The 23,148-nt window shown below is 43.0% G+C and overlaps 1 protein-coding gene across 6 annotated transcripts in view; it reads left to right on the forward strand.

The window, feature by feature from the left end:
* Positions 1-23,148, forward strand: part of SH3RF2 (SH3 domain containing ring finger 2) — a 119,522-nt gene that overhangs the window by 28,318 nt on the left and 68,056 nt on the right. The gene's annotated exons all lie outside the window — the stretch shown is intronic.

The following is a 23,148-nucleotide window of genomic DNA, read 5'->3' on the forward strand; positions in this document are numbered from 1 at the left end:
CTTTTCATTATGCATGTGATAGTTGTCGACTTGTCCCAAAATAGATTCATCCTTTTAAGAGAGATGAGTAGCTGAAATCTCTATTGCTCCGTTTTGGAAGAAAGAGATACTGCTTTTATTATGTCATAAAAAGAACTGCAGCTGTATTTTAAGAGAGCAGAGGAGAGGAGAGGAAAGGAGAAGTTAAGAGAGAATGGAGAAATAAGAGAGAACAATTTCCAAACAAATGCAAATTTGTTCCTAAAAGACTTGCAATCAATTAGGAAACCCTAGGTCTACAATGTATTGGATTGGTGTCAGCAGGAAGCAGCCCATTAGAAAAACATGATCTTGAACTGAAGGTGATGGGACCCTGAGCTATGCTCATGCTTCTGAACCTTTTCTGGCCCACCTGGGTTTTCAGGACCTGGAGCGAAGCACTACAGCCAGGCTGCGCCCAGGACCTTGGAAGACGCCGGCTCCTCCAGGCAGCGTCCCACACCCATGTTCTGCCAGTTTTTTTGCAGGGAGCACATCTGGGCCCAGGCAGCTGGGCTGGAGCCTGGGCTTGTTTTTCACAGCTCATTTGCAATGTCCTCATTCTATTCCTGAACACTCCGTCCTTCCCAAGTGACACTGGAGCTCAGTTTCCCAATAGCCACTTTAACGCGATGGCTCTGAAAACCTTGCTCAACATCGGTCCTTGGAACTAGTATTTTCCGACACTCGTTCTAAGAAGGATGGCTGAACATGGCACACGCCTGACTCCCCTCTTACTGTCTGAAAGGGGCAGCTGCAGGCAGCACAGAAAGCCTCCTCTTGCAGTCACAAGGTGACTCACAGCAAGCTGGGTGTGAGGACACCCCCAACCCCCACCACCCTTGCACCAATTCCGGGTAGGCAGGTCAGCTAGTCCCGGCCCCCACCCCTGCTGCCTGCACTGTTTGGCTTGACAAAGCCCCCACTGGTCCCCACCTGCCCAGAGGGAGAGATGAGTAAAACCATTAATCCGATGGTTCACAGTCAACCCTGCTGGAATCTAACCGAGCAATAAACTTGAATTGAGTTCAGGCTTTACGCACGGACACTGGATCCTCAGCAGAGAGTCCAAGGAAGCAGAAGACGTTGTGTCCTCACACCTGGCTCTGCCATTTACAAGCTGTGGGGCTGCAGATGAACCCCTGCTCTGTGCCTCACGTCCTTTATCTGAAGGTTGGGCCAACAGGACTTACCCTATGGACTGTTGTGAGGCTTAGATGAGACACTGCATTAATTAGGACATAGTACTAACTGACCAATAAATGTAACTTGCAGTAGGCACTCAGTAAGGAATGAATGGTGTTGACGTTTTTGAAAAGTTTGACATTGCAGTGAATCGCAGATACAAATAGTTAACCAGGCAGCTTGAGTAAGGCAGTGGCAGGTCACATGCACACCAGTAAAGATCCTTCCTTTACATGTGATGGATTTTTAGTAAATATTTATGGAATTAATTGACCTAGAATATTAAGCAACTATAACAGAGAAGCCACTCCCATAACACTGCATGGAGAGGGATCATTAATAAGTGTAGGATGCTGCCGAGGAAAGAGGCTGGGCTTTATCCTCAGACTGCACCACTTACTTATCAGCTGTGTGACCTAAGGCAGGTTACTCCTCCTCTCTGAGCTTCAAATCTCTTTGCCTATAAAATAATAGTAATACTTGCCTCATAGGCTCTTTGTAAAGATTGAATGAGATATTACATTTAAATATATTTTAGCCCCTTCCTGATCCACAGCAAACACTCAGTGATAAGTAATGACTTTCATTTGCTATTTTACAGACTAAATGGAGTTCAGAAGGGAAAACGAAAAGGGATTTTCAATTGAAAAACACTCGCCTAAAGACTAAATAAAATCACTAACTGCTTAGAAACCATCTGGCTGTAGTTTCCCTTCCCAAATTGAGAGAAAGGATGCCTCGCACGCCTGTCTGTTACGTTGACTAGTCTTGTTCCAACTGGAAAAGGCAATGAGAAGGGAAAGATATTAGTCACTGACTGATAACATATCTGAGTGGGATAGAGCCTTAGATCAAATGGACCAGAAGTGATTTAGCCACTGCAACCCAGTTAGTCAAGCACGCCTAAAACATGAAAGAGAATCTCACATGCGTAAGCCATCTCGTTGACAGCTAGGCTCTCTAGCCAGTTCTCCCGATGGTTTTCTAAGTTAAGGTCATTCGAAACCATCTGGAGCCAACCCATTGTGTGATCCTGGGTAAGTCCTGCCATCTCAATCCACGCTTTGTAATAGAGCATGTTGGAACAGAAAGTCGCTCTAAGACTCACTCACCCACTCACCTCTTTCCACAGTCTGGCTCATACCGCTTTGTCTGTGCACACACTAGGCAAAGCATGAGCTTGTTACAGTGAGGTGCATTCATGCCATAATACCAGAACATGACTGAGGTCAACCCACACCCTCATTTCATTTACAGATGAGAAAACTGAGGCTTGGTGAAGGTTGCCTGGACAGATAGAGGCAAGGAATGGGTGAGAAAGGGCCAGAACCCAAGTCTTCTTTTGTTACACAAGAAAGAAAAAAAGTTTTATTATTGGAGAAGCATTAAACCATGCCTACCACTGGTAATGGCAAGATTAAATGGCAAATCAAAAAGAAATCTCATCCTTTTATATGTACATGTTAATTATCCTTACCAAAGGAGGAAATAAAGCTTCTCATATCTTTTCAACAAGCAGGAAGTTACATCTTGGAGTCTAGCACCTGGGCTAGAACAGGTAGATAAGAAGTTATGCTCCTTGAGGCAGAACCCATGTCTTCCAATCACTAGCCCAGAGCTCTTTGTCTTAGGTCAGGCGACCCCCTGCACATACCATAGCAAAAGAAAAGGCCAGGTGGCTAGTGGGTGCCCATCACCTATACTTTGTTCTGACATATATGTTTATTCTTCCTCCACAGACTCAGAGGAAGGGACTAAGAGACTGGACACCAACTAAATACTATAGATGCCTTGCTTGCATTAAATTCTCATCACACCCCTGCAAGAATAAAAGATAACATTTATTGACTAAGGATAGCCAGGCCCTGTTCTAGGGGCTTTGCATGTATCTGTACACAGTATCCAGCCAAGGAGGTACCTGGGGGGTTGAATCCAACCTCTGCTCACCAAGCCCTGAAACGGGGCCACATCAGCTGCTTGGTAGGAGTGTCCCTTTGTGTAGCTCATCTGCCCAACTATACACAAAGTCATGCATGTAATCTTGACAGCATCCCCATATGGCTGGTCCCATTAGCATTCACCTGCTGAGATTCACAGCTAGTTAATGGTCGAGGCAGGATTTGAACCCAGGTTCTCTGACCCTTATCTCATATATGGCCTTCCTGAGAGGCAGACTGAGATAGGGGCTCTAAAGTTACAGACACGTTGAAAACAGAACTGACTGCTTTGGTCACTGACACAGCCCCAGGGTCTAGAACTGTCAGCACACACAGGCACTCAGTGAATCTTGTGCACTGATTGACCCCCCCCCCCTTTACAGAATGAGGAAGCTGAGTGACAAAGAGGCTAAATGTCTTGCTTAAGGTCACAAAGAGAGTAGGAGATATTGTTGGGCTTTGAATGCAAATCACTAACTCTAAAGCCCTTGTTCTTTTCACAGTAACATTCTGTCATTCTTAGACATTTGTGGAGTTCATTGATCCCTAATTATGTGCTCAGAAATATGGGGCTACAAATCTTAATAAGAGTTAGTTCTGCTCAGAGATAAAAAAAAAGAATAACATAATGCTATTTGCAGCAACATGGATGGACCTAGAGATTGTCATTCTAAGTAAAGCAAGCCAGAAAGAGAAAGAAAAATACCATATGATATCATGCATATGTGGAAGAAAGGAAAGAAAGAAGGAAGGAAGGAAGGAAGGAAGGAAGGAAGAAAGAAAAAGAAAGAAAGAAAAGAAAAGAAAAGAAAAGAAAAGAGAAGAGAAGAGAAGAGAAAAGAAAAAGAAAAAGAAAAGAGAAAGAGGACACTAATGAGCTCATCTACAAAACAGAAACAGACTTGCAGACATAGTAAACAATCTCATGGTTACCGGAGGAAAGGGACTGGGAAGGGATAAATTTGGGAGTTTGAGATTTGCAAATTTTAACCACTATATATAAAAATAGATTTATTTTTTATTCTGTATAGCACAGGGAACTATATTCAATATCTTATAATAACCTTTAATGAAAAAGAATATGAAAATGAATATATATATATATACATACACACACACACACACATACATGACTGGGATATTGTGCTGTACACCAGAAACTGACAGGTTGTAACTGACTATACTCAATTAAAAAAAAAAAGTTCCTACTCTCAAGAAACTTGGATTCCAAACGCCTGCCAGAATCCATATTCTTGCAATCATATTCCCTGATTTTTTCAATCAAAGCAAGTCCAAATGGTATAAGCCAAAAGGTATAAAATAAGTACATTTTAAGGCAAGAGTGTCTGTCCTCTCTTCCAAAACTAGGATTATAAAAGTGGCCCACCAGGGTCCATGGGCCTGGTCTATGTCCTTCTATACACCATTGGCTGGTGTGTTCATAGATTACTGTCGCAGGGAGAATGAGTTAAATCTGTGCAAATTTGGGAGAGCCAATCCTCATCCTAGCTTCTCTCGATTCCTTTGAAGTGATATCCACAGATGAGTTGGGGTTTTTTTCTTATTTATTTTGGTAGTGGGCCCAAAGTAATAGTGAAATATGATTTTTTTAAAAAGACTACATTTTTAAGAATAAAGTTCATTTTTAAAAATGAAAGAATAAAGCAAAATTGAGAGAAGGTACAGAAATTTCCCATATATCCCCTACCGCCACACATGCATAAACTTTCCCACTATTAACGTCCCTCAACAGAGTGGTACGTTTGTTACAAGTGTTGAATCTACATTGACACACCTTCATCACCCAAAGTCCATACTTCGCATTATGGTTAACTCTTGATGGTGTACATCACAGGTGAGCTTTCATATGTACCTCCATGCCCTCGTTTTCTACTGCACTTACAAAAACAGGAGACACTTAAGTTAGAACATTAAGCTGGGAAGTTGTGCTTTTCTGAAGCAGCAATCAGGTTTTGATCAGGAACATTAATTCAGGGTTTACTTCATTTTCCTTCCTGGTTTTGTTTTGTATAATATTTAAGAGGCAGGAAGTGGTTAGAAGGGAAGGGTGTTTTAACAACAACAGCAACAAAAATCTCTAAATTCATTAGCTGAATTCCACCAGGCCATGTGAGCAATCTCTTAATAATCCTACATCAATCCGAGAGAAGTTGTAACTAGTTCACTTAGTGTAATTATAGGGCAGCTTTCTGCCAGGCTTTAAAGATAGACTTTGAAATGTTTCTTTTTTTCCATTTGCCTCACACTGTGTATGGGGAGCAGCTCAGGCTCCTGGGATACCGGCCAGAGTTAAATGGGGGCCAACTGGAGAGAGAGGCACCAAGATTTGGTTCCTGTTTTTCTGTGCTCAGACTGCTAGGAGCACAAATACCTCCCCTAAAAGGTCTCCTGGAGAAAGCTCAAGGCCTAGAACTGCTATCTAAATCCTCCCAGCTTTAAGTCAGAGAAGAGTTGGTAAAGCCAGTAAGATTATAGCAAGATGTACAGCACAAAGCTGCAGAGTTTGCACTAGAAGAAAAATTCTCCAAGTGTGATCCCCAGCCAAGCAGCATCAGTGTCACCTGGGAATTGGTTAGAAACGCACCTTATTGAACTCCACCCCAAAAATGCGTAAGAAATCCTGAGAGCAGGGCCCAGCAATCTGTGGGTCAACAAACCCTTCAGGTGAATCTGCTGCGTCCTAAATTTTGAGAGCCACATCTCTAGGGCCATGATATTGAAGAGCATTACCCTACTCGCTTTGCTGAGGAGATAAGGGTTCTAACTTGTAAACAGATTTATTCAAACAAGGCGTATCAAAACATTAAGATCTTTTTGCCTCATTTTTATTGAAGTACAGTTGATTTTCAATGTTGTATTAGTTTCTGGTACAGAGCATAGTGATTCAGTTTATATGTATATATTCTTTCTCATTACAGTTACAAAAAGCCATTGAAGATAGTTCCCTGTGCTATACAGTAGGACCTTGTTGTTTATCTATTCTGTACACAGTACTTTGTATCTGCCAAACCCAAACTCCCAATTTATCCCTCCCTCCTCCATCCCCCCCGGTAACCGTAAGTTTGTTTTCCGTGTATGGGAATCTCTTTCTGTTTTGTAAATAAGTTTGTTTGTGTCATTTTTTTTAGATGCCTCATACAAGTGGTATCATATATTTGTCTTTTTCTGTCTGACTTAATTCACTTAGTATGATACTTTCTAGGTCCATTCATGTTGCTGCCAATGACATTTCATTCCTTTTTATGGCTGAGTAGTATTCCATTTTGTGTGTGTGTGTGTGTGTGTGTGTGTGTGTGTGTGTGTGTGTGCGCGCGCGCGCACATATATATGTATATATATCACATTTTCTCTATCCAGTCATCTGTCAATGAACACTTAGGTTTCTTCCATGTCTTGGCTATTGTAGAAAGTGCTGCTGTGAACACTGGGGTGCATGTATCTTTCTGAATTAGAGTTTTCTCCAGATATATGCCCAGAAGTGGGATTGCTGGGTTTTTTTGGTTACTCTTTTGGGATTTTAAGGAACCTCCATACTTTTCTCCATAATGGCTGCACCAAATTACATTCCCACCAACAGTGTAGGAGGGTTCCGTTTTCTCCACAACCTCTCCATCGTATATTACTTGTGGACTTTTTGAGGATAGTCATTCTGACCAGTGTGAGGTGATATCTCATTGTAGTCTTGATTTACATTTCTCAAGTAATTAGTGATGTTGAGCATCTTTTCATGTACCTGTTGGCCATCTCAATGTCTTCTCTGGAGAAATGTCTATTTAGGTCTTCTGCCCATTTTTTGATTGGGTTGTTTGGTTTTTTTGATATTGAGCTGTGTGCACTGCTTGTATATTTTGGAAATTAATCCCTTGTCAGTTGCACCATTTGCAAATATTTTCTTCCATTCTATCAGTTTTCTTTTCATTTTATGATTTCCTTTGCTGTGCAAAAGCTTTTAAGTTTAATTAGGTCCCACTTGTTTATTTTTGTTTTTATTTCCATTACTCTTAAACATTAAGATCTTTGGAGTTGAGCAGAACAGGGTTCAAATCCAGGCTCTGCCACTCACCAGCCATGGGGCTTAGACATGTTACTACTTAAGCAGTAGCGTGCTGTAAATGTTTAATTGGGAAGTGTAGTGTTTGCTGATTTCCATGGTGTAAACACTGCCATCTCAGCTAATTTCAAACTACCAAGATGGTCAACCAACTCAAAAAAGATTCATGCAAATTTAACAGTTAGTACCCATAAACCCATGCAAGCTGGTGCCAGCACACCACTGTCTCTAAGACTCAGTTTTCTCATCTGTCAAATGGATGACTTTAGTATTTACCTCATAGGGTTGTTGGAATGTTGAAGTGAAAACATAATGAAAGCACTTCTGTGTGCCAGGCACTTAAGATGCATTACCTCCCTGAGTTCTCATAACCATAAGATGGGTACTGTTATTCCTTCCACTTTATATATGAGGAGGCAGCTGAAGTAACTAATCCAAGGTCACTTAGCTAGTAAGTAGGAGAATGTGAGTTTGACTCCAGAGCCTGTGGGTAAGAGATGTGTGTGTTGACTTCTTAGCACCGTGCTGGGCACAGGTGATGCTCACTAACTGGTAGCTATTATCACAATAGAAATGAACTTCTCAAATACCTCTCTGCTTTGGAAGGAGGGATTATCAACTTGTGCTGAATGAAACTTCTCAGTCACAGAAGCTACATTGGTTTTTCTTCTGAGAGGAAGGGCCAGTATCAGTCTATATGAGCTGCTGTAACAAAATACCAGGTGGCTTATGAACAACAGGAATGTATTTCACCCAGTTCTGGAGGCTGGAAGTCCAAGATCAAGGCATCAGCCTGGTCTTGTTCTGGTGACAGCCTTCTTCCTGGTTCAGAGCTGATGTCTTCTCACTTGAGCCTTGCATGGTAGAAGTGCTAGGGAGCTCTGTGGAGTCTTTTTCACAAAAATACTAATCCTGTTCAGGAAAGCTCCATCCTCATGACCTCAGCACCTCCCTAAGGCCCCACTTCCTAATACTATCATCTTTAGGGGTTAAGATTTCAACATATGAATGCTGGGGAGGAGGGAAGCATTCAGACCAGAGCAGCCAGGTTGCCTGATGGGAGAGTCAGCTGTGCATTATTTGTGGGACAGATGATGACCACCTGTAGCTGATGGACACCCACAGATCACACAGCAACTCAGACTCATGTTAGTGCAGCTGTAGGCTCCTCCCCTCCCCAGTTTTGTGTATGTTTTTTCTAGGCTTTCTCTACGATACACTGATACACATATACATACATGTATGTAGTTTTCTATTGGGTCATATTACACATTTTTTTTGCAATTTTTCTCTTCTTTTTAGCCTAAGAATGTATGATGGACATCCTTCTGATGGCAGTCCCTACCAGTCTATCTCAGTCTCTCCAAAGCTGCTGAACACTCCACAGTAACTGCATACTGACATCTATTTCACCAATTCATGACTGAAGGACATTTAGGCAAATTCCAGTTCTTCACTCTTAGGAACGATCCTACATTCACCAATCTTTTACATAAATTCTTGCACATGTCTGAAGGAGAAATTCCTAAAACTAAGATTCCTGGATCAAAAAAGATCAAATAGTTTAAATCTCGATCAGTGTACCCAAACTGACTTCTCAACGTGAAAATTTAAGCTCCCAACATTCAAGAAGGAAAGTGCCTGTTTGCCCATACTCTTACCAACATTGGCATTCCTCTGATGATTTTTAAGAAAATTTTTCATTATGAAAAGTTCTTGATATAAAAATAGAGAAAATAATAATAACAAAGTGCTATGTACTCATCACCTGGCTTCCAGTTATCAACAATCTTACTTCATCCCTACCCCCTCACTTTCTCCGTGCACTAGATTAAACTGAGATAAAGCTCATATATCGTCTTTTATCTGTAAATAACTCAGTAGATACCTTTAAAAGATAAGGATCTATTTTTTTTTAACATGGCCTCAATACCATTATCACATCTAAACATTCCTTGATATTATCAAATATCCAATCAGTGTTCAAGTTTCACCAATTGTCTCAGTAATTTTTTAATAACTGTTTTGTTTGAATCAGGATCCACCAACATCCACATATTGTACTTAGTTGACATGCTTCTTAAATGTCTTTTAATCTGTTTCACATACACACACACAGACACACACGCATACACTTCCTCTTCTTTTATTCCTTGCAATATATTTATTAGTGGAATTGGGTCATTGTCTTATAGTTTCCCACTTCCTGAATTTTTCTTATTACATTCCTGTTGTGTCATTTAATACGTTCCTCAGTCCTCTGCATTTCTTACAACCGTTAGACCTAGAGCTGTGCCGTCCAATATAATAGCCACTAGGCACACATGGCTGTTTACACTGAAATTAATGAAAAATAAAATCTAAAATCCAGTTCCTCCGTCTCATTAGCCACATGGCAAGTGCCCAGTAATCATATGTGGTTGGTGGCTACTGCATTAGACAGTACAGAATAGCACATTTCCATCATCACAGACAGTTCTTTGGACAGAAGGCTTCTAGAGTCATCATCGGATCCTCTATGACTGTTTAATTATTTTTTTCCTCATTTATGTTCAAGAGTGAAGATGAACACGCCAAAGTCTGTGTTACTAGGCAGGCTCAGGTAATATAAGGGAAGTCACTAACATGTGGCAGACTGCTCCTGCCTGGTTTTTTATTTGTGCATGCGTGCGTGCGTGTGTGTGTATTATATACTTAAATTGAGGTATGGCAGATATTCCTGCCTATTTTAAGTGGCAGCCGCCTGTATTTACTGAGGGTGAGACGTTTGTGATGGGTGCCACAGGTATGTGTGAGGCTCTGATGTCTCAAGGTCAGCAGCTCCCAATATGCAAGCAGCCCTGACCCTTTCCTGCCTCCTCAGAGGGAAATTGAGGGAATCAATGATAATCCATCAGGCTTAGCCGTGCAATTATAGGACATGCTGGTTCCAGAATATCCCTGAACATTCCTCCTTTCCCAGAGCTGCAGGTGCTTCTGGCTGCAGCTTTCTGCTTGCCTGTGTCTTTGTCTTGGCATGTGTGTGATGAGCACATTTCAGACCACACCAAACAGGTTTCTCAGCTTGCTTCTGTGACACTCTGCAAAGCCCAGAGGGGCCACGACCGTGGTGGAGCAGTCTGGCTGGCTGTGCATTCTAGCAAAAACCTCCCCAGGTCCCTGGGAAAATCTCAACCCATCTATGAGGAAATGGATTCTTTGCAGTCCTGATAGGAGACAGTATAGGAAAAAAAAAAAAGCATTCTGTGAATTTAGGGTTAGGAGACCATCATGCATGAGGTCATTCATTCTCAAAATACTTATTGGGCCAGATACTGTGTTTGGCACTAGGATGAATGGTGCACTAGGTATAAGTTTCTGTCCTCACCAAGTCTGCCATCTGGGGGAGGAGGCAGATCTACAAACAAGCCATTTCAACGCCATTTGACAATATCGGGTGCTAACGAGTGTCATAAAAGTACACGGAAGAGATCCCTGTCCCTGACATGGACATTCAGGGACATACTGTTCAAGCTGAGACCTGAAAGACAAGTAGCAGTTGGGCAGGAGAGGAAGAGGGTGGAATGCCGCAAGAACCTTCGGGAAGAACTTGAGACGTGAGCGTTTGTGCGGCATTGGTAGTACAAAAAGATGTGCAGTCGGGCTGCGCTGGGTGCTGAGAGTGGCCAGGTCAAGAGTGGAGAGGTAGGCATTGTAACTGACTGTACTTCAATTAAAAAAAAAAAAAAAAAAGAATGGAGAGGTAGGGACTGAGCAAATCCTAGCTGTGTGAGTCAGGCAAGTCCTGTCTTCCTATGCCTCAATTCTTTCCCCATTTTTTAAAATTGAAGCATAGTTGATTTACAGTATTGTGTTAGTTTCTAGTGTACAGCAAAGTGACTCAGTTATACATATATATACGTATTCTTTTCCATTACAGTTTGCTATAAGCCATTGAATATAGTTCCCCGTGCTCTACAGCAGGACCTTGTTGTTTATATATTCCATACATAGTACTTTGGGTTTTTTTTTAAATTTTATATATATTGTATTTTATTATATATATATATATAGGTTGAGGGGGAGGTAATTAAGTTTATTTATTTTAGTGGGGGTACTGGGGATTGAACCCAGGACCTTGGGCATGCTAGGCATGAGCCCTGCCACTGAGCTGTACCCTACCCACCACACATGGTACTTTGTATCTGCCAATCCCAAACTCCCAACTGTGCCTCAATTTCTTCCTCCACCAAACAAGCCTATTGATTCTTACCATGCAACGCTGTGGTTAGAGTCCAATGACATACAGATGCAAACGTATTTTACAAACTGTAGCCTAAAATCCTGTCTGTAGCAAGACAACTGTGCTTGTCTGGACCAACTTTTCAGCCGTGAAATGAGTGTGAATTAAACAGGGAGCTGTGTAGGGGTGTGGGACTCGGCTCCTGCTGGCCCACGAAAGGCAATAATGCACATGTCTTGTGTCTTCCCAATGCCATATGCAGCAACACCAGGCTGGTAGCCAATGTAGGAGCTTTTACCTCATGGAAATCGGCAAATGCTATGTGTCAGAGTCTTTTTATTCTTTGATGGAGAGCTGGTTAACCAGCACACCCCTAAGTGAGGGTGAAAGGAATGAGAAGAGGAGGAACCCTGGGGCAGCAATTATCAAGGAATGTCCATCCACAACAAAAAAGGGTTTTGAAAGAATGAGTCTGTCACTTTTTCTGCCATTTGAAACAGGCCCACCCAAAGCCAGCCCTCAAGGAGGAGGACAGGAGGGCCATTCTTTCATGCCAACCCATTCCCAGACGTACCGGAGGAGTGCCAGCGACACCCGGTCACAGACATGAGACTGGAGCCTCTCAGATCAACAGCTGCTGGGAGCCGATTTCTTTGGCTCATGTACCCAGCGATAAATTGGATTTCAATGTTCTGAATAGGCAGAAAAAGATACCTCCTTGCTCCCTTTCGTGGAGCTGACAGCTGGCATTTGTTGTCACTCATCATGGCTTCCTGCAGTGGAGATTATATACTCAGTGAAGAGGACATGTGAGCAAGAAAAAGTCTTCCACAGTGGGAGTCTCCTAGGCCAGTGTCCATTTGAAAAACAGGGATACGGACACAGCTCAAAGCATGTTTTAAGTAATGGAGCCTTTTTAAAGGATGACCTAGAAAAATCCTATATTTTTGTTTTTTATCAACAAACTTTCTTTTTTAGAGCAGTTTCAGGTTCGTAGCAGAATTGAGCAGAAAATACATAGAGTTCACACATAGCTCTCCCCACCCACACATATATACTCCCCTACCCTCAACATCCCTCATCAGTGTGGCATATTTGGTACAATTGATGAATTAACATGGACACATTATTATCAACCAAAGTCCATAGTTTACATTAGGGTTCACTCTTGATGTTGTACATTCTATGGGTTTTGACAAATGCATGGTGACATGTAGCCACCACTATAGTATCATACGGAATAATTTCATTGCCCCCAAATCCCTTGTGCTCCATCTATTCATCCCTCCCTCCCTCTCCCCAAACCCCTGGAAGCCAGGATCTTTTTATTGTTTCTGCAGCTTTGCCTGAAAAATCCTATTTTTATCTGTGGCTAGCATGCCTGGATACTCCCCAGTCCTGGAAAAATAACTAGCTGAGCTTGTTGGAATTTTATGTCAGGAGCAGAGATGGCAAAAGATCAAAGTTGGAGTTGGGTTTAAGTGGCATGGTGCAATTTAATATCCCTTCCTCCCTCCCTCCCTCCCTCCCTTCCTTCCTTCCTTCCTCCTTTCTTCCTTCCTTCCTCCTTTCTTCCTTCCTTCCTCCTTCCTTCCTTCCTTCCTTCAACAAATACTCACTGAGTTCTTACTAGGTGCTGCTAGAATGTAAGTCCCATAAAGGCAGAGACTGTGTCTGATTTATTGTGGGCATTCAGTACATTTTTGTTGACTGAATGAGTGGACGGCGTCACTTTGCCAGGTGTGAGTGGTATACAGATGGACAAGTCATAGACCCTGTTTCGGCGGAGGTCAAACCTGGTGGACAAGCAAACAAGGAAACCAGCTATGGCAATACAAGGTGATGAGTGCTATGGTGGCGAAGTGGGGAAGTGTAGGGTGCAATGCCCCCCCCCCAAAGGAAGTCCAACTCACCTTGCAGAAAGAGACAGCAAAGGCTTTCTGAAGACATAGAGGCAATGCCAAATATACTGGCACCTACGTGGATAAGACTTTATGGAAAAAGAGAACTGTCCACATATTCTGCAACAGCTCACGTTCCTAGGAGGACTACTGACTTTATCTTAGTGTGGCATATGATTGCAAAGAGCTGCTGGAATGCTCTGTGCTCAATCCTTGGAAACGTTCTCCATTTCTCAGGGACTTTCAGAGGGTTTCTCTACATTCAGGCTTTCCACTGAGAAGATCCTGTGCCCAGTGTGACAGATGACACGTGGGTCTTTACAGTCTCTCTGATGTTCAGCCACTTGCTTCTAACACGGGGTCCAGCTTTGAAGGCAGGCAGGGCACATCTTCTCTAAGGTCACGTCTGTTCCATTTGGTGTAAAGTAGAGGAATGCTCTAAGTTTTGATTTCCAAGAGGCAAACGCAACTTCAGATTTGTGGGAGGTCCTGGTGGTGACAGTCTTGGTTTCAAGGGCAGCTGAACTGAGAGGGAAGAATTCTAACTTCCCAGGGCTTGCTGCTTTCAACAAGGGTCAGGCAGACTTCTTCTTCTGATGTCACCAAATTAAGGTGCAAATAAGTATAAATATGTCACAAACACAAACATGCAAGTCTGAGAGGAGGGAGCCTAATTAAGTAAAGCATTTGAAATCCAGATGTAACTTTTCGACAGCAGAAGACAAGCCCAGCCTCTTCCGCTCTCCCCTTCAGAGTCCCTGTCCCTGCAGGTCTGGGGCACTCATGTCCCTTTCACTCCTCAGCCTGGCCTGCAGTGGTGCCTTTACTTGCCAGTCATTCTGAGAAGGACCGTGTACACAGGAGCAGAGAGAGCAGTGGACAAAACTGCCTTCTACTCATGACTCAGATTTCAACAGTTATCAGCATTTTGCCAGTTTGGTTTCATCTCATCCATCACCTTTATTTCTGGCATATTCTAAAGGTACTCCTAAAGCTTTGATCATTCACCTTAATGTCCTGTTATCTTTAGAATTGTAAAGAATGGTCACATTCACCTTCTTTGAGGAAACTGTGGCCCGGAGAGGTTCCGCGCCCTCAGGCAAGGACTCAAGTTTGTAAGCTGGGTGTCACACCAAGGGGCCACCTCCAGTCCCCAGACCAGATGGCCGCATTGTCAGAAATGTTCTGCTGTTTGCCTGGGTCACGTTGTCACTAGTCCTTCCTCCAGCTCCAGAAATCGCCACATGGAGGCAAACGAGAGAAACAACTTGGGGGAGAAAGCCAGTGTGCGTGCGACCAGAGCTTTTTTTCCCCCTAAGTCAGGAGAGGTGGTGGTGGTGGGAGGGTCATGTGACTCATCTTTCCTCCCTCTGCATGGTGGATTTGGCTCAGTTTCTCAAGCCATATGGAAAGCGACTCACCCACCAAGTGCCACACCTATAAGAAAAGCTTACTCTCGGAATGGAGCAAATGGCAGGGAGCAGAAATGTCTCCCAGGATGAGTGAGACAATTCCTCCCTTTGTCCTTCAGGCTCCCACGCACGTCCAGCCCTTCTTCACAGGTGCCCTGTGCTTTCCTGGAAGAAGAGATGGCAACCGAAATGTTCCCTGGAGAATTCAGTGCTCTCCCGTTGGACATCTCCAGGACGTGGGACCCACCCCATCTCAAAAGCAATCCCACGCTATGTATTAAAAGCCGGCTGATGTCAGGAGCCAGGGACATGGCCATGATCGCGTCTGGGATTCCCTTCTTTGATGGGGGAATGAAATCACCTCAAAGCAATCTCAGGGAAATGTTTGGGAGAAAAAATGAAAACATGCTGGTGGCAACCCTGGAAAGGGGCTGCTGGTTATGAGTGGTTCTTTCTCTGCCCCCTGGTGTGGACTCCTGCTTCTTTCACCTTTTTCCTGCTACAGGACCCCAGATAACTCAAAAAGGAGGTGGGCAGGGGAGGTGGCCAGAGGAAAGAAGGCTGGCATATTCCAGGTGCCTGATTGTATTGGATTCTGGGAGGGAGGAAGGAATGTCCTGCCCACTGACTCAAAGAAGCAGGAGATAGAAAAAAAAGGGAAACGGAGAGCTGTGCTGTCCCAGCTCTCTACCTAAGACTAGACGATGAGAGGTCTGAGACAAAAGACTGAGGGGAGTAATAACCTTTAATGAAAAAGAATATGAAAATGAATATATGTATATTTATGCATGACTGGGACATTATGCTGTGCACCAGAGATTGACACATTGTAACTGACTAGACTTCAATTAAAAATAATAATAAATAAATAAACAAAAAGACTGAGGGGAGAGAAGGAGGAGAGAGATACATGACAAAAGTCACAGAGCAGAACAGAATTTTAGATACAGATATAGAATATATACAGACATAATAAGAACCTTCCTTACACTGGATCTCCTTCTGTCTCTCAGTGTCTGTTACCTCCCTATTCTTTTCTTCTGTAACAGTGACTCCAACTTGTGATTAAATATATCCTTGTTTATAAGTTTGATCTTTGTTTCCCCACTCAATGCCTGGCACAAGTGGCACTCAGAAATACTGAGGGGGAGGGTATAACTCAAGTGGTAAGAGCGCATGCTTAGCATGCACAAGGTCCTGGGTTCAATCCCCAGTACCTCCTCCAAATATCAATAAATAAACCAATTACCTTCCCCCATAAATAAAAAAGAGAAAAAAATCACTAAAAATATTTTTAAAAGAAAGAAAGAAAGAAATACTTATTGAAAGAAAGAGTAAGTAACAAGTAGGGCTGGAAACGTCAGCCCTGAAGATCTAACAGCAAGCTCATGACTCCCCTCTCCTCCTCTGGGCCACATCTCTAAGCATCCTTCCTTATTTAATATTTATTATTTGCCAAGAATGTTACTAAGTGTTCTGTGTAATTTATCTCATTAGTCCTCTCAACAAATGTATGAGGAGTGTGTTCAGAGGTCCCTAAGACCCGTCTCAGATTCAGTGATTCACTAGAAGGGCTCATAGCACTCAGCAGAGCTCCTAAACTCGCAGTCACAGTTTATTACAGTGAAAGGATGCAGATTCAAGTCAGAAACAGAAAAAAGCACACGGGGTAGAATCCAGGGGAGGCCTGGCCCAGCTTTTGGTTGTCCTCTCCCAGACAAGCTGGGCAGACAGCACTTACCTCTCCCAGCAGTGGTGCCTGACAACGCACATGAAAGCTGCCCACCAAGGAAGCTCACCCAAGACTTGATGTCCAGGGTTTTTATCAGGGGCCAGTCAGAGACACATGACTGACTTCCCATGCCACTGGCCTTAGTCTCCATCCCCTCCAGAAGTCAAAGTTCAACAGCCTGGCCCAAGCTCCTCACCATAAATCACATTATTTGCTTACACTATCTGCTGTGTCCCAAGGCTCCAGGTAAACAGAGCCTCTCTGGTCAGGCGAGATATTCCAGTGGCTTAGAGGTTATGTCCCAGGTCAACGGCTAAAACTTCCACTGGTATCCACAGGGTTTGGGTATCACAGAGTTGCTGAGTTTACTGCACAAAGAAGTATTAATATTAGCCCCAATTTGTAGATGATCCGAACTAAGAATCAGGAAGGCTAAGTGATTTGGCCAAGGTTACAAAAGCTAAAATACAAATCAACACCTTACTTGACTCTATTCTGTGTTCTATTCCATCCTAGTACCTCTGCTGAACAAGTAAAACTCTCTATGAAGAAATGAAACTCACAGAGTATTTCTCATAAACCCGGCTTCAGTTTTCAATGCCCAGATGTAGGGACTTCCACTTAAGGAGATCACAGCACCTTGAACCTTCTGGTGATCTCAAGCCCCCAGGTGGCAGATGGTCTGGGATTTGTCAAGGCCAGACATACTGATCCTGCTGAGTGAGCACTGGGGTTGGGGCTCTCTCTCCTCAGAGAAACACGTGCCCAAGGGCCAGCCAGCACTTTCTAACATACACTCACTTGCCCCCAACAAATCTGCTCCAGAAGGATCGTCACCATGAAGGAGGGAGGCTCAGGTGGCCAAGCAGAGAGTAGGAAGTTACCAGGACAGTGAGCTGACCCTTTTTCTCACCAGTAGAGTGAAGTCACAGGGAAGTCACAGGCACCTCACCCAGCATTCCCAGGGTCCTGTTCTGCTAATCCTTCCAAGAGGTCCATGTGCAAATATGAAGTCACATTAGCGGAGTAAAGCTTTGGAGAAGCTGGTCAGCAAAGAAACCTAGATGACTTCGTTTAACTCGTGATTCTTAAGCTTATTTGAGTACAGAACCCTTTTTGAGTACATCGTTAACACCAAATTGCTAAAATTCAGGGCAATTTGGAAAATAGGGCCCAAACTCTCCTTTTTCATTTTCTAGTTCATGCCAGTAGATTGGCTTTCAAATAATTAATATCAGTCATATGTACTAACCATAGGTGTACTCTTTTCCTCCTGGATGTTTCTTGATTCATTCACAAATTCATTCATTCACCAAGCATCTACTAAACACCTGCTTGGACCCAGGGCTCAGAGACAGCACTAACAGAGGTGTTTCAGACACAAATCCTAAGTTCTCCTGCTGAGAACTCATAGCCTGATGAATGATTCCTGGAGCCAAAGGCCAGGATGTCTTCTCTTGGCTCCACTCTCCCGTGATGGGCCAGCTCATGACCAGCTCAGGGCGGTGAGCAGTTAGCTCGGCATGTTGGTTTTGGCCCCACCTGATGCCAGGAGTAGGGAACCAGGCCAGCCTCTTTCTGAACAAGTGGGAAGTGTCATTGGTGTGTAGCAAATAGCTCATCACCCAGGGGCAGGTCGAATGCTCACCCCAGCCAGGCTTTCCCCTCATCGGCATCACAGTGGGGATTCTGCCCCATGTGGACTCCTTTTCTCTTACCTGGTTATCAATACACATGCCTCCTTCTTCGTTTTCAAATTGGAAATAAGCTCAGAGCTCACTGGAAGCTGGACCTCCTGCTGCTTCTGAATTCTGTTATTGGGATATTTCACTGTTACGCAGTTTTGTTGTTTCTGGTTTTTTAATATGTATTAATCAGGACTTCTGCAGTTTCAAATATCAGAAAAGAACTCCAAGCAGTTTAAGTAGTAAACAGTAAATTAGTGGGGATATAATCTCATTTTAACTGTGCATCCTTCAGTCACAGCTAGACGCAGGCATTCTCATTTCATTGTCAAGTTTCTGCCTATCTGGTTGTCTGTTTATCTCACGAGATCGCTAGTTCTCCTGCCTTCTCCAGTTGTGTTTAGGAAGGTGTATCTCCTGGCTGGGAAATGTCAACACTGTTAATCCAGGGCTTACCACCTCAAGGCTCATGATGCAAAAAGAAAGACTCTCTTCTCGGTGTCTATATATCAAACATCAAAGGAGATTCTAAGTGATCATGTTTGAGAGCACATGCCTGCTTTGTACCAAGCACTATCCCAGGAGGATTTGGGCACTCGAACTGTTACCGAGCCAAGCATGGCTCTGCTTGCCCGCTTGGAGTGAAGCAATCTACTGACAGTAGGTTGTAGTGCAGGATAGGGCAGCGTTTATTACAAGGCCAAACGAGGAGTGTGGGCAGCTATTGCTCAAAAGACCTGAACTCTCTAATGGATTTCAGGGAAGGGTGAGGGAGAGGGTTGCAGGGTGCCTGATCAGCTCATGGATATTTTTCTGATGGGTTAGTAGAAAGGTAACTTACTGGGTGGCATTTTGGGAGTTCACATCAGCAACCTTTTGGTTTGAACTGGTCTGGGGTCTGCATGTATGTGCATGCAGTTAACTTTTTCCACATGGTGAGGGTAAAACAACTCAAGGATATGGCTCAGAATATTATCTATAGCATGGATGGCAGGTCCTGTCCCCAGAAAGGCCCCCACAAGGTCTTGCTCAGTTATATAACTTGAACTGTTGCTGAGCCAAACTTGGGTCCACTTGCTGCTTGGAGTAAAGCCTGGGCCACATCCTTGTGTGTGCCTGGTGTGACCAGAGTGAATGACATGCCCATGAGAAGATGGAGAGCAAACAGGTGGCTCCCTCAGACAAGGGATGCCTGAGGTTTCACTAATAAAACATGAACTACTACCACCTAATTTCACTACTACTGTCAATGCATGCCCTGTTCCCTTCTTTCTGGGTTCTGTGCTTTATCCTTCCATCAAAAGCATGGCCCTCATGGCTTTCAGACCCCATTGAGGTGACAAATCAATAGACAAATGCCAGGAGCATAGAAGTATTAAGCCTTCTGAATCTCAGAAAAGGAAAGCTTTTTAGGCACAGACACAAGCCCCCAACGGATTATCTGGCTTTCCAAAAAACACCAGGAAAGAGTTTAGTAATGACCTGGCTATGCGACCTCCCCACCCACATTATCCCCATTCCCCCCTCCCCCTGCCGGCCCCTGTAGAGACAGAAGACAACTGTGGGTAGTAAAGGCTGTTCCCATCAATACAACAGGTGATGGTGGGTGTGGAACTTGGGAGTCCTTTACCCTTGAGAGAACCTGGAGAGATTCCCTTGAAAATCTAACCACTGGGTAGAATCAACCGGCTTCCAAGTGCTTAACTTGTCTGTGAGGGCTCTGGAGTTCAATAATTCAAGCTAATGCAGCCAGCAGCAAGCAAATTACATTCACACTCTATTCAGATTTTGATTATAAAACAGCACTCCAAATGAGTTTTATGATGTAAAAACATACCAGGTGATTTCAGTGGCATGAAAGAGAATGAGGGTGGTAGATGCATCTGGATTTTGAGGTCAAATGAATGGAAGTCTGTCTCCAGGCTGCTGTACGTCGGCTGCGTGACCTTGCCCGGTAACATTGAACATCTCCAAACTTCTGTTTCTTCATTGATAAAATGGGATGACCCACCTACTTCACAGGGTATTGAGATCATTTGAATGAAGACAGTACATAGAAAATGCAGTCATGTAGTAAGACGCATTTCGATGGCTTGCCGGAACCACAGTAAATGTTAATCTCCTTCCCCTCTTCAGATTCTCTCTCTCCTTCCCTCCCCCATCCCCACCCACTTTACAGCATGGAAGCCAGTGTTTCCTATACGTGTAAATGTAGAACTGAATGTATAATGGATGAGAATAAAGGTGATGAAGAGAGTCTTCATGTTAAAAGTAGAATTTATGATTCACTTCCACGATTACTCACCTACCATACTGAGAGGGGAGACTGAGGAAAGAGGAAGATGGCCAAGCAATGAGTGCTATCTCAGGGTTTCGAAGTGCATGCCTCTTCAAAGAGATGTAAGCACTTTGTGCTGTTTTAGTTTAGTATGCTTGCTCAGTGGTCACTAAAACACGTAAGCTACTTGAACGGGAATGTCTTCCAGAAAAGAAAGGGAAAAAGCAGCCTAGCCTTTTATAAAACCTACATCAAAACTCTGCTGCTCCCATTTTAGTTAGAATAAGATACAACTCAGAGCAGGGGCATCAAACTTGGATGGGTGGGAGAGCTTGATAAAAATGCAGCTACTTTCATTGCCCGCTATGAGGTTCTGGTCAAAGAGGTCAGGGATTGGGTCCAGGAATCTGCAATTTTTAACATCTCAAGATTTCAATGTAGATAAACCACAGACTTTACTTTGAGAAACACTGGTTGAGTGGTTAAGAGCCTGGGTGTGGGGACACAGACTTGAGCTCAAATCCTAAAATACACAACTTTCTAGTTTTGTGAACTTGGGCAACTGTTTAACCTCTCCAATCCCCTGTTTTCTAATCAGAGGTTGTTGTGAGAATGAAATAAAATATATTACAAAGTGCTTAGTACAGTACTTAGCACATAGGAAGAAGCACTCAATAAATATTAGCTATTGATACTACCATTATTATGCATAGACAAGGGGGCTTCAAGTCTTTTTTCCCCTAATTTTTTCATTCTTCCTTCCTTTCCTTTTCCTTTTATGAATCCAAAATATCAATGTATTAATAAGCAAGATGAAAGTTTACTGAACTTTCAGACGAAAGTCTGGAAGTAAAGTAGTTTAGGATTTGCCTGGCAGCTCTGCAACCCAGACTACTTTCTCCCCTTTTTAATTGTGACCCTCATCCTCATTGTTCAAGGTGGCAGCCAGAGTTCCAACAATCACATCTGCATTCCACATAGCCAAATGAAGGAAAAGAAAAAAAATCAGTTTATCTCAGGAAGGACATTTCCTAAAAGTTGCTTATATCCCATTGGTTGTAGCTTCTCTCAGATGTAGCAGCCAGGGAGGCTAGAAAATGGGACCAGTGTGTGCCAGGTGCTCAGGTACCCAGAAGAATGTGATTTATGTCAGCGTAAAACTGGGAGAAGGAATAGGGAGGGCCAACTATCATTTCCTGATACATCTAAGCCTGGGTGTCTAACAGATCAGATCATTCCCTAGAAATCCTCTACTCTCATTCTGCTTCTACTTGCTTACTTCTTAGGTAAGGGAGCATCGTCTTCAAAAGGTGGTTGCGTGGTTTGTTTACCTACTCAGCTTGGCTGATTTTCTTCCCAAATTCCTCCCATATCCTTTACTTTTCATCCCGCAGCTTCATTCATTTTCTTTTTTTTTAAATTTCAGATCCACAACATACACTGGTCTGTTATTAACAAATGCAAACATCCCAATAAAAAGATGTGCAGAGTATATGAAGAGTCACCAAAACCCAAATTCAAATGAGAAACAAACACTTAAAAAGAGGTTCGGACGTGTACCTCCATGTTCAAAGCAGCACTATTTACAATAGCCAAGACACGGAAACAACTTAAATGTCCATCAATATTCATTTTCTTTTTACTACCCAATTTTAATAGACATTGTAGAAAAGTTAGAAAACACTGCAAAGGACTTAGGGAGATAATTTTTAAAAAATATTCAAAAATTTCACCACTTAGAAATAACCACTCTTAAAATGTTGGTATAAAGCCATCTAGCATTTTCCCCAGATTAAAAAAAAATATATGTGTGTGTATATTTACAATGAAAGCCTAGTCTACATAACTGCCTTTAACCTCTTCTATTACACTTAACAGCATGAGTAACTCTGCAGGGTTTTCCATTGTATGGGTGTATCATAATTCATTCAACCAAGTCCATTTATCCACAACATCGTGCTAAACCTCCTAGAACATACATCTTTGCTCATTTGTCCACCAGTTTCCCAAGGAGGAGCTGTGTTCTGTGGTTTTCTGTCTCCCCAGGCTCTCCTCGTTGTATCCAGGGACCAGCAGATAAACCCTGCCCCATGATCCCATCCGCAATATAACACTGATCAGATTTCATCTCTACCCCTAAGCAGCTGGAAAGTCCTCTTCAGATGAACATTGCAGACTTAGAAGTTTCTTGAAGAACTGATTTAATGCCTTCTTACACCCCCTTAGGAATAGCAAGACTGTCCCCAGGAGAGGGGACTACTTCACCCCATGGCTGAAGAAAGCACAAAATACAATCTGAGGTGACACAGAAGGGCTTTCTATAAAACCTAAGTTATTAGAACTTTCCATTTGTCAAACTGACTTCACACAAGACAAGAATGAGGCCATTTCTCTGTGAAGAAACCAGTTTCAGTTAGGGAAAAGAAATGCATTTGATGGAAATAACTATTTAGACAGACAACTGATTTGACAAATGATGATTCTTGAGCTGATTTTTTTAAAGTGATGATGGATTTCTGACTGTTTGTCTTGGCTGTGCTTGCTAATGACCCAAACGCACATGAGGTTTACACTGTCTAGAGAAGGCTGAAGAGTAAGTGTATTGCATCACTCTCACACAGCACTTTCTGTTTTCAGGGGGTTTTCACCTCAATTTTCTTCCTGCCAACACTGAGGAGTAGCTAGAACTCCTATCATTAGCCCGAC

Source organism: Camelus bactrianus, chromosome 3 (genome assembly GCF_048773025.1).
Source record: "Camelus bactrianus isolate YW-2024 breed Bactrian camel chromosome 3, ASM4877302v1, whole genome shotgun sequence".
Taxonomy (NCBI): domain Eukaryota; kingdom Metazoa; phylum Chordata; class Mammalia; order Artiodactyla; family Camelidae; genus Camelus; species Camelus bactrianus.